The 13,542-nt window shown below is 36.6% G+C and overlaps 1 pseudogene; it reads left to right on the top strand.

Moving 5' to 3' along the window:
* The first annotated feature begins 6,297 nt into the window (after nt 1-6,297).
* On the top strand, nt 6,298-8,008 carry LOC121770832 (annotated as a pseudogene).
* The last annotated feature ends 5,534 nt before the right edge of the window (nt 8,009-13,542 follow it).

Below are 13,542 nucleotides of genomic sequence, written 5' to 3'. Positions count from 1 at the left end.
GTGTTTGGTGGAAGAAGTATTATAACGACATTTTCGATCGGCTTGTACATGAGAAAACGGTAGCCCGTCCACCTAAAATTTTCAGAAATGAGCAGTATTATCCCTAACAAGTCCAAGATAATTGTCGCCCGTATTTAGTAATGCTTGTTTTTTTTGTTGACAAAACAAGTTGTGATTATTATTTAATTTCTATTCTTGCACGCGATAATTAGGGGTGAGCAAAAAATCGGAAACCGAATATCCGAACCGAGCCACCACGAAATTTTGAAATTCAGTCCAGTTTTTTCGGTTTTTCGATTCGGTTCGGTTTTGAAAATATAAAAATTTCGATTTTTCGGTTCAGTTCGGGCGAAGAAAAAAACCGAAAAACTGAAAAACCGAATTATATATATATTCTATTAATTTAATATATTATATTATATATAATATATATAGTCTTTTAATATATTCTACTATATAATACATATTATATGTATTATTCATTTTATATTATATATAAATATTCTATTAGTATATATAAAATAAAATAAATTATATATATATATATTAATATTGTATTTATTTTTTCGGGGTTTTCGGGGTTTTTTTTTGTTTTTTTGGGTTTTTCGGTTTTGTTCGGGTTTTTCAGTTTTTCGGGTTCGGTTCGATTTGGATTTTGAACTAAATTCAGTTTTTCGGTTTTGGTTCGGTTTTGGTAAAAAATCGAACAGAAACCCGAATGCACACCCCTAGTGATAATGATGTATGAATTGCTATGGCAGTGTGTTTATGTTTTTGTTAAATGCGTATAATATTTCTATTTATGGAAAACAATTGTTTTTTTCAGATAATTCTTTTATGGCCCATAAACCAATTATCAATATATATATGAATATATGGTCGTGATCAATTGAGATTTTTTAGCCTAATTGAGAACTGAGATGCACCACTCATTTTTATTAAATGAGTGGTTCAGAATTTGCCACATGGAAAATATTTTTACATTAATTAATTATGAAAGGGCATAATGGTAATTTCATTCTGGTCTAGGATGTCATCCGTCACTGCGCTAACGCCTCAACTCTTTCTCCTCCACAAAACCAACGATTTCTCCCACCGCCGCCGCTGCAGCGGCTGTAGGCGGCCGATTGTCAAGCAATCGAGACTTCATCTAGTGAAATCCTCATCAAGCCTGCAGGAGGAGATCAAGGTTCCTCAAATTGGATCAATCCCCAAATTCGCGCTGGCGGTGCAAATCAGGTCCGTGATTCCGGTGTGCGCGACTCCACCGGTGAGGGTGAATTCCGACCAATCGCCGCCGATCAAAGAAACAGCTCTACCGTCGCCTCCGTCGAGGGTGATTTATGGCCTCGATTAATTAATAAACAGTGTTTGAGCTTTTTGAAAAGCTTAATTGTTGATTCGAGCATGGAACTATGGATTTGGAGGTATTAGGCTTTGCATTATCAATTGTGTAGGATGTGAACTGATTTGAGAGATTGATTTTCCAAAATTTGCTTTTGTTATAGGATTTGAATTTTTTACAAGCTTAATTATTGATTCGTTTATGGAATTGGAAGTTTTAGGGTTTGGATTATCAATTGTGTTGGATGTGAGCTGGATTGGGAAATCAAGCTTAATCATAATGCACTCTAGGTGTTTGGTGATATTCCCTAGTTGGGAATTAGTTGCTAAGAGTTAGATTCAAGATATAGTTATCTCCCTTTTTTAATGTCAACTACGCACATATAATGTCATCTGCATATATAATCTATGTCAACTACATATATAATTCATGTCAACTACACACATATAATGTCAACTACATATACAATTCATGTCAACTACACACATATAATGTTAACTATGTGTACAATCCATGTCAACTACATATACAATTCGTGTCAACTACACACATATAATGTCAACTACATATACAATTCATGTCAACTATACACATATAATGTCAGCTATGTGTACAATCCATGTCAACTACATATATCTACACATATTATATGTAAAACGTTGTTGTTGACATAAATAATATAGGTCGTTGACATGAAAATATTTATTGTTGACATTAATTATTTGTAAAACGTTGTTGACATAATAGTTGACATAAATAACGTTTGTTGTTGACATCGTAGTTGACATAATGTCTCTGTAGTTGACATCACGCGAAAATGACAATTTTGCCCCCTAGTTGACATAATGTCTCAATAGTTGACATCGCGCGAAAATTGTGAATGAGTGACTGAAAATGCATCTTAATTCTCAATTAGGCCTAAAAATCTCAACCCAACAGGACCCTATATATATATATATATATATATATATATGTGTGTGTGTGTGTGTGTGTGTGTGTGTGTGTGTGATCAAATACTAACTTTTTATAGTAATAACTAATAACTAAATATCAATATTGTATGTTAAAAATATCAACACAAAGACATAAATTTATCAATCTTTCTTGTGTTGATAAATTATGTCTTTGTATTGATATTTAAATTTACATGTTGTATTGATATAATTATGTCTTTGTGTTGATAATATTAATACACAGAATTGAAAGTTATTAGTTATTACTGTAAATTAGTTAGCACACTAACGCAACCCTGTGTGTGTGTGTGATCAAATACTAACTTTTTATAGTAATAACTAAATATCAATTTTGTATGTTAAAAATATCAACACAAAGACATAAATTTATCAATCTTCTTGTGTTGATAAACTTATGTCTTTGTGTTGATATTTAAATTTACATGTTGTATTGATATAATCATATCTTTGTGTTGATAATTTTAATACACAAAATTGAAAGTTATTAGTTATTACTGTAAATTAGTTAATACACTAACGCAACCCTATGTATGGTATCTACACTATATTTTCATTACAATTACATGCTATATTATCCAAAATCAAAGCCTTAATAAACACTTTAATTGAATTGTGGTAACACAATTGTACACACTAGATCCGTCCTTCAAGATTAGTACTCCCTCCGTTTCATGAAAATATGGGCAATGAGTATGTCATAAGAATTAAGACAAATTTGGTAAAGTGAGGGAGACGAGGATAATGATATGGTAAAGTAAGAGAATGAGAATAATGGTAGTTAAAGTAGTGTAGTGGATAGTGGAACCTACATTATTAAATTGATATAACTTTCTAAAAATGGAATGCATATATTTTTATGGAACGGACGAAAATGGAAAATGCTCATATTTTTATGGGACGGATGAGTATATAATATGAGTATTAAATTTGAAATTATACGCTTAAATATGGTTTTTTGGAGGGCAATTACGACTTTCTTTTAATTAAATCCAAGCCCATTACAGGTAATGTAATATCGGCCTGGTAAGGCATCTTCATTTTGGGCTCGATGTTAGTTAATTCTACATCCAATTTGGGCTTATTGCATATTTTAATGACGGATGGACTAGTTTTTGGAGGTCAATTTCGACGTTGAATCTAATTAGTGCCTGTTCGCTTGGCCTAATTGAACCAAGATTCAATCTCACTCTGTCTTTAATCTGTTGTTCGGTTCTCAATACACATAGGGGTGTTCGGTTTGCAATATTGAATCTGGGATTAAATTTGTAGTGTGTTTGGCTCATGAGATTCAACCCCACAACTCAAACCTAAATGAACAATCATGAGATAATTAGTCATAACTAACCTCCTATGACTAAAATAATCTCACAACTCAATCCTAGATTGTATCTTGGTATTATTTTATCTTGCAACCCGAACACCACCATAAAAAATGCAGCCCGTGACTACTTAGCAGCCCGCGTCAAAGCCCGTCTGCTCAGTTCCATAAAAAATAAGTAACATAATCATTGCTATGTAATTAATGGAATTAGCTGGTGATTACGATATTATTGATGTTTAGTGCTTAGTAAAATGAATGGGGTTATATGTAGTGCTTTTTTTTATTTTTAACATTTTCAATCTTTAAATAAGCTTTATTTAATATTTAATTTAGTTAATCAAACAATTATATCATTCATAATTTAATAGTAAATAATCCTAAACACATAATCTAAACATTAATTTTATTAACCAAACACCATATTAAATTTATCTTAGATATAATCCAAACAACAAAACAATAATATAGAATCCAATGCTAATTTAATCCTAGACAAGGCACATCTAAAGTTATCTCATATTGTATCTCACTACTAATTAATCTATCGAACCGAACGGCACCTTAAGGTACCTATTTAATTCCATAGCAATAAAATATTAGCAAGACATTCTTATATGGGGTTGATAAGACACTACCTATATATTGAAATAATTACGGATTAACTCTTATTATAATTCTATCCAAACAAATTACCACATAGTCACACTTCTTACACATTTTATTTTTAACTAGTCGATGAGTCATATAATAATTCCAATCCAAGCCCTTTACAATTTTATATAGCACCGGGCCGGGCTTCGTATGACATTTCCATGTTGGGCTTATTCCGTATGTTAATTAATGGAGGGCAATTTTGGCGTTCTATATATGCAACTAAGATATCTATTTAAATACTACTCCTATGATTAATAAATAAATTACTAGAGTAATACAGTCATGATTAATAAATAAATTACATGAACACAGCATGTTTCTGCACTTTCCAGACAACCATAAATCCAAATCGAATTTGGATACATCTACAAAATCAAACTTACATTACTCAAATATCGATATCGTAATTAATTAATTTCGTATCGATCATAATCTTCTATACTGCTCCTCCCCTAATAATAATTTACAAAATATTACTACTACTACTACTACTAAAATGTCTCGAATTCCGTGCAAGTCATCAATTCTAGACTTCGTTGTTTAAGTTTTCACTTCATTAATAAATACGTGCAAGAAAGTTCGATCAAGTAATATCGAAATTAAAAATTATTAAATAAGTTAAATACTACTATTACTTCACCATAAATTCAAGCTGACGTACATCACTGAATTCTTGAAATTATCTTATAGTATTATAGTTTTTGGTGAAATAGATACAATTATGTAAGTAAAGTAAACTTATTAAGAACAATTGCTCATAAATAAACAAACATTATAAAAGGAACTGTTGGAGTCAAATATATCATCTCAGCGAACTTCTATCCATTGATCATTTTACATTGTGTATATATTTGTGTTAGTGTTATTTTTTGTGGGATGACTTTTTATATTTTCAACGATCTCTTTCATTACCCTTCTCTCTATTAAATATATTTTCAATTATTGGTGTATCTACGTCAGCAGTATAATTGACTATTACATTAGTCAACCAAGAATTTCATCTATTGTTTTTTTAAAATGAGAACCATCTCTATTAGTGGGAAAGTTAGGCACCAGGCGCCGTAGAATTTTACTTCACATAATTTCTTTTATTTTCACCAACCATATCCACAATACGTAGATGAAGTAGTTTTGGGTCATGCATAATTCTAGAAATAATAATAAATTGTACGAAAAGTGCAATAACATCACAAGTTAAATCATCCATTGTTCTCTTTGATGAAAAAAATGAAAACATATATTTTCACCTTTTACCAAAGTAAGAGATAATTTTTTTTCCGAGCAACTCTTTTTCCCTCTAATTTATGATACTACTATATATCATAAGTTCATAACATATTAATATGATAATATGTTTCCATTTTTTCTACCTCATGTGAAATTAAAAAAAAACATAAATTGTGTGCATGTTGGCATAGTGGTAGTGTTTTTAATGTCCACGTTCAATGTTAAAGGTCTCTAGTTCGAGTCCACTATGACGAAGGCTTCAAACAATTGTTTATTTATAAATAAAAAAATTGAGTGAGAATTGATGAAATATTAATAAAAATTTCATCTTTTCTTATACTTCGTTTTCTTATGATAAATTTAGATTTAAAAAGAACACAACATATTAATCATCTCAATTAAAAGTTGGATCTTATTCAATTTGCACCTACAAATAGTAGTCAAGAAGATAAAGTAATAATTTTCAAACCCAAAATAGCAGCTAATTTAGACATTTATATTAAGTTGATCAATATCTTATTTGATATTTTCCCTTATATGCTGAAATCTATTTACATTTGTATACGTAAACAAATAATCATTCAAAAATCAACAATGCATTAATCAAACGGATTGTCAGAGGTCGAATACGTTACCTTCTTTGAATATTTCAAGGTCAAATTATGCATTATGTAATGATTATCCGATTTGCATCAAACGTGTCTTCCCACATACTTAAAAAATTCCCTATATAATTCGATCACAAACCCCTCATTACAACATCACATTTGCAGACAATGAATTATTCAAGAATCACAGTATCATTCTCTCTCCTCTTCTCCCTCTTTTCCCTCTCATGGGCGAGCTCCAACACCTCTTCCCACCATGCATTCATCCAATGCCTTGAAGACCATTCCGATCCATCCATTTCTTCACTCATTTACACTCGAAACAACTCTTCTTACTCATCCGTTCTTCAAAACTACATAAGAAACCTCCGCTTCAACGAATCCTACACTCCGAAACCCCAAATCATCATCACCGCAAAGCAAATCTCCAATCCGCCGTTTTCTGCGGCAAAGCTCACGGAATGCAGATGAAGATCCGCAGCGGCGGCCACGACTACGAGGGAGTCTCGTATTGGTCCGACGATCCCAGCTTCTTCGTCTTAGACATGTTCAATTTCCGGTCCGTCAACGTCAGCGTCGAAGACGAGTCGGCGTGGGTCGAGGTCGGGGCGATTCTCGGCGAAGTCTACTACAGAATCGCCGAGAAAAGCCCGGTTCACGGCTTCCCCGCCGGAGTCTGCCCCACCGTGGGCGTCGGCGGCCACTTCAGCGGCGGAGGCTACGGCAACATGATGCGCAAGTACGGCCTCTCGGTCGACAACATCGTCGACGCAACGATAGTCGACGTCCACGGCCGCCTCCTCAACCGGAGGGCCATGGGGGAGGATCTCTTCTGGGCCATCACCGGTGGCGGGGGGTCCAGCTTCGGCGTCGTGGTGTCGTACAAAATCAAGATCGTACCCGTCCCAGAAACCGTGACGGTTTTCCGAGTCGTGAGGGATTACGACGAAAATTTCGTCGACCTCGTCCACCGCTATCAGGAGATAGCGGCAGACGAGTTTCCCAAGGAACTGTTCCTTAGACTGACACTCAGTGTGGTCAACGGAACCAACAGGGCTACTTTCCGCACGATGTACCTTGGGAACTCGCGAGATTTAGTTGCCCTAATTAACAACAGTTTTCCTGAAATGGGACTGTTGTTGTCAGACTGTCTAGAAATGAGCTGGGTCCAGTCAGTCCTTTTCTGGACAGACTTCCCCTTAGGAACTCCGGTTGCAGAGCTCCTAAGTAGGGTTCCGCAGTCTCTAACGTACCTAAAGAGAAAATCGGACTACCTGAAGAAACCCATTCCAAAACAAGCACTTGACCTCCTATTCAAGAAAATGGTCGAGTTGCGCACGCCGCAGCTGACGTTCAATCCGTACGGCGGAAGAATGGCCGAGATTCCCGCGCCAGAGAGGCCGTTCCCCCACAGGGCCGGCAACATTGCAAAGCTGCAATACGCGACGAATTGGAACGAGGAAGGCGCGGAGGCTGCGGACCGGTACTTGACACAAACGAGGGAGTTGTACGAGTTTATGACACCGTACGTCTCCATGGCGCCGAGGGAAGCTTTCTTGAACTACAGAGATCTCGACATCGGGATAAATCACAATGGGAGGAATAGCTACTTGGAAGGGCTGGTGTACGGCGCGAGCTACTTCAAGGAGAATTTCAATAGGTTGGTGAAGGTGAAGACCAAAGTTGATAAGCATAATTTCTTTAGAAACGAACAAAGTATTCCGGTTTTCCCATGGAAAAAGTGATCAAATATAGTATCCATGTGTGATTCGAATGAACTAGTATATATAGCTAGCTAGATTTCTGACTACGGAATTTGAAGAATGTGCATCATTTTATTTTTATTGATTACTATATTTTATTTGTATTAGTATTAAAATTAAGTGCGAATTCGTTACACCATAATTATCATCAAGAAGTCTTAGCCGAGAGAAACTTTTATTAAAATTTTCCATTTGAATATCGTAATTAATTATCCTTTCTAATCAATGTCCAATATGTGGAAATTTTTATATATAATAAGATTGGAACATTTATATGATTAAATCATTATGACTTGAACGGTTGAACCCTCTAATTATCACAATTTTTATTTTGTAAAAAATTCAAAATTACATAAAAAAAATGTGAGAAATGCACGAAAAAAAGAAGAAGATTATTTTGTCTTGCCAAGTTCGACCCACTTCAGTTAGGGGTCTCGGCAGAGACAGTCCTCAGAAGTTGATCGGGCTGAGATGGACCTGTGTTGTGTTAGGCCGGCCCAGCCCACTTACAAGTGCCTTGCGAATAATAAGTAATGGGCCTTGGCTGTATTATAAGGAAGTCTTCCACCGGCCCGTGATGATTAGTTTGATGCTATTATTCACTTGCTTTTGTTCTCATTCATTAATGTTCATTAATATTTAGACGTGTTACGTATAATCTAACTGCCAGCGTTCTAATAGCACAAGGAACCAAAGATAACAAACAAACCTAATTAATTGAGAGACAAAATACATTTAAATTTGAAACTCCAAACACACGTATTTCCACCACCATCAATGTTCTCTTCAGTCATATCCAACTCAAACCAATTTCAAATAAAAAAGAATGGAAATTTCGACAAATAAAATTTATTTCTAGACACTTTCTCTCTCCTGAAGTCTTTCGTCCCGTGCCAAGACAATTACTCAAACCTCACTGAGCGTAAGTGACGTTTTCAAATCACATATTATTTGCTATAGAATTCCACATCATATATTGTAGACGTGTAAGAAATGTCACGTGTAAATTTTGGTATGCCACATCATCATCTGATCTAAGCACCGAGATAATATATTTGTAGGTAAAAGTGAATTTTCATAAATGTGAGTGTCTTTTTGCAATTATACTTACATTAGGATTAGGACATATAGAAAACTTAAATTTGTACTACCGTTAGGTTGTCCCACCTGCTGCCCAACTTTTGATTTGGTTTGGTTTGTCCCACGGGGAAAACTTAACACCAGGGACAGACTTTTAAGATTCGGAGTTTCCGGAATCACAGATGATTTGTGCATTTTTTGTAAGGGGGAGCGAGAGAATCCAGAACATCATGTTTGGGTACAAGTACTCTAGCAGCCTGTGGTATTTTTGCAGCAACCAATGGAATCTCGCCTTCAGCTAGCCCGAAGACCCGATCTTATGCTTTCTCACTTGAATGAATGCACCTTTCTACAAGTTTGATAAGAAAATATGGACATTTCTTTTCTACGTGATTTCGTGGTCCATATGGTGGATTAGAAACAAAGTGGTTTTCCAAAATTTTGAACCAAATTGGGATGTTGAAAGAAGATTAATTTTGTGGAGACTCGCTCATGGATTAAAGGGTGGTGCCCAAACTTTCCTTTCCTACCAGGAGACATGTGTGGCGAGCTGATCAAAGCTAGAAGATGGTCTGGAAGTTATCGAAGAATCAATACCACTTGCCAAATGTTACAAAGGGTGAACTTCATCTCGCCCCTTTTGCCCTCTTTTGCTTACGGTTGGGATAGTTCTTGGCTTTTGGCAATGGTGTTGTTTTTGCCTCTTTGTTGCATTCTTTGTCGGCAGAAGGTGTTGTAAAAATCATGGATTAAATATGTCCGGTCAATGGATTTTGACCAAATAATAAATGTGACAAGACATTTAATTTTGTGAAATTAAATGACATAGCGTCGATCTACATTTTACGTAGATAAATGTAGTATATTCACTTTCTCAAATCCGATCTCCGGTGAGTGAGAAATAATGGATTAAAGTTGGGCATAATTAGCTTTTAATTAAAGCTTAGAGTTGGAGCTTAGGGAATAATTAACTAGTGTTAATTATCCCACATTGGAGGATTAACACATCTTTTAACGTGTTTAAATTAAGTGACTTTATGTTACTTAATAATTATAGTGGACCAAGATGGGTGAAAGAGCCCACACGCGCGCGCCGCCGCCGCCGCCCGCCCGCCCGCCCGCCCGAGCCCGTGCCCGTGCTCGCGGGCCCGGTCCTGATCCCGATCTTGGACCTGGACCTGGACCTTGGATCTTGGCAATTGGTCTTTGGTCTTTCGGCTTGGTGCTTGGGCTTGTCCCTAGCCCAAACTTAATCTTTTTATACCACCGCAGAGTCAGCAATCCAAGTGGCTTTACACGTCGTCAAGCGTGGCACAGTCAGAGCTGCCACGTGAGAAAAGCACACGCTCGTAACCGTCGGCGGTTACGAATCTGCCATGATGAGCCTCCATGGCTTGGTTGACCCTGCATGGTGGCTTGGCCTATAAATAGGCTAGTCATTCCACTGCATTAGACACTATTATTCACAAGCATAACAGCATAAGCTCTCTCCCTCTCATTAGCGACTTTTCTTCGTTTAGTGCATTTCATTTTCATAATACTTTTCCTTCTATACATTTCATCTTCATCCTCTAGAAAATTTATATTTTTACAAATTTTCAAATTGTACCTACTACGCTTCAATTTAATTAATTGCATTGCCTGTATAAAATAATTGATTTTTTTTCGAATAACATTTGAAAAACTCCAAATATAATTTGCGGCGATGACATTTGGCAAGTTAATTTAAGATTTACGCAATTAAGATACAGCACACAGCAACCAGCCAACCACGGATTTGGTAATAATTACAAAGGTTTGTTTGACTTCGGAAAATTTTTTCCCGAGTCAATGCCTAATTAACTCCATTATATCTCATAAAATAACTTCACTTTTCCTTTCATATTAATGTTAAATTGTCAAAAAAAATTATGAAATTCAGTCAAATTTTAAATTTTAAAATAGCCATGATGGAGCCGCGAATTTCTGATGTTTGTAAATGCTGGTAGAGAATAAAGATCACGACACAATGATTTTACGTGGTTCGATTTACTGAAGTAAATCTACGTCCACGGGAAGAAAAGAGGGCAGAGTTGTATTGCTTGATCTGGGATTACAGCTTACAATACACACTTGCTATATAATCTATTCTGTCTCTAGAGAACGAAAGAGTGAGAGTCCTCTTCTGTCAGATCTAAGTTCTATTTATATATTGAACAGAGATTGTGGCTTGCATCACCACCCTAAGTCGTGGAGGTCATGGAGGTCATGAGATCCTGCATGGCCACTAACTAGGCAGTGGCTTACATCATCAGTAATTATGTCGGGGATGTCGTGGAGGTCATGAGATCCTGCGTGGCCACTAACTAGGCAGTGGCTTACATCATCAGTAATTATGTCGTGGATGTCGTGGAGGTCATGCATGAGTCCGCTATCTCCCAGTTCGGTCGAATACTGAGACCGAACTGCTGAATTATTGCCGAGTAGCTTTTGCCGATCTGAGAGTAGAACTTGATGCCGACCTGAGAGCAGAGTTTGATTGGGTTGGCTTTTACCGAGCTGTAGGCTGGGGCCGAACTCTTTGGTTGTGCCGAACTGAACTCTTTAGTCATGCCGGACTGATACTCTTTCTTGGGCTTTAGGCTGATGGGCTTTACTGCTGTTGGGCTTGTTTAGTACGTACTCCATCACTACCCCCCCCGGAAAGCGAAGTGAATTACTTCGGTATTCTGGATAAAGGTACGGGGTAAGTTGATGTTTGTCCTCGGTCTTATGAAGTGAACTCTTCTTTGACCGGACTCGTCTTTGGTCTGATGAAATAAACATCTTTGACCGGACTCGTCTTTGGTCTGATGAAATAAACATCTTTGACCGGACTCGTCTTTGGTCTGATGAAATAAACATCTTTGACCGGACTCGTCTTTGGTCTGATGAAATAAACATCTTTGACCGGACTAAGCTTGTGTCCTAATTTGGCGAGTTTTATCGCTCGGATCGGACTTTCCGTTGTCCTAATTTGGGGATCGGACTTTCCCTTGTCCTAATTCAGGCAAGTTTTATCGCGAGAGTCGGACTTTCGTTGCAGTTCGTTTCAGACGAAGTGCTTGATTCTTAAGCTGAATTGCGGTCTTGTATCCTCTTTAGAAGCTTGGACTTCACAATCGTTGGCTTATTGCAGCTCGTTTCAGACGAACTGCTTGTTTAAGCTGAATTGTGGTCTTGTATCCTCTTTAGAAGCTTTGACTCACAATCGTTGGCTTGTTGCAGCTCGTTTCAGACGGCGCCAGTGATGGAGCCGCGAATTTCTGATGTTTGTAAATGCTGGTAGAGAATAAAGATCACGACACAATGATTTTACGTGGTTCGATTTACTGAAGTAAATCTACGTCCACGGGAAGAAAAGAGGGCAGAGTTGTATTGCTTGATCTGGGATTACAGCTTACAATACACACTTGCTATATAATCTATTCTGTCTCTAGAGAACGAAAGAGTGAGAGTCCTCTTCTGTCAGATCTAAGTTCTATTTATATATTGAACAGAGATTGTGGCTTGCATCACCACCCTAAGTCGTGGAGGTCATGGAGGTCATGAGATCCTGCATGGCCACTAACTAGGCAGTGGCTTACATCATCAGTAATTATGTCGGGGATGTCGTGGAGGTCATGAGATCCTGCGTGGCCACTAACTAGGCAGTGGCTTACATCATCAGTAATTATGTCGTGGATGTCGTGGAGGTCATGCATGAGTCCGCTATCTCCCAGTTCGGTCGAATACTGAGACCGAACTGCTGAATTATTGCCGAGTAGCTTTTGCCGATCTGAGAGTAGAACTTGATGCCGACCTGAGAGCAGAGTTTGATTGGTTGGCTTTTACCGAGCTGTAGGCTGGGGCCGAACTCTTTGGTTGTGCCGAACTGAACTCTTTAGTCATGCCGGACTGATACTCTTTCTTGGGCTTTAGGCTGATGGGCTTTACTGCTGTTGGGCTTGTTTAGTACGTACTCCATCAAGCCACATACATATGATTTGTTCACAACAATGTCACAATGAAAAAAGCCACCTCCAATATTTCGACTGCCAAATTAGATGTCATGTGATGATTACGAACAAATTCTAATTCCATTAAATTTTTCATCAATTTGCCCTTATATTCCTTCGGTTCATAAAAATAAAAATATTTTTATTTTGAAATGTCCCATAAAAATATCTTTTTTAATTTTTTGTTACTTCTTTCATTTTAATAAAGTGAGCCTCATTCTCTACTAATAATATTGTAATTATTTTACCAATCATGCATTAATTTTCATGACATCCTAAATATTAATATTTTTATAGAATGGAGGTAGTATTAATTAGTCTTACTAGTCTATTATTTCAGTGAATTACTCCAAATGCAATTTATTTTCCCAAAAAGATTATTGGAAAAGTAAACTTGAGTTTTCATTACTTGAGTCTTTGATAGTAGTACTAATTACTCCATCCGTTCCAATTAATTGTCCACTTTTGTTTTTTACCATAAATAGCTAGTAAGTATGCCCCAGATTCCCTGACTCATTAAACTCATATTTTATTATACTAACTTTTTCAACTTA

This window comes from Salvia splendens, chromosome 16, assembly GCF_004379255.2.
Source record: "Salvia splendens isolate huo1 chromosome 16, SspV2, whole genome shotgun sequence".
Taxonomy (NCBI): Eukaryota; Viridiplantae; Streptophyta; class Magnoliopsida; order Lamiales; family Lamiaceae; genus Salvia; species Salvia splendens.
The sequence above is the reverse complement of the archived record's forward strand: the minus strand, read 5'-3'. Positions and strand labels throughout refer to the sequence as shown.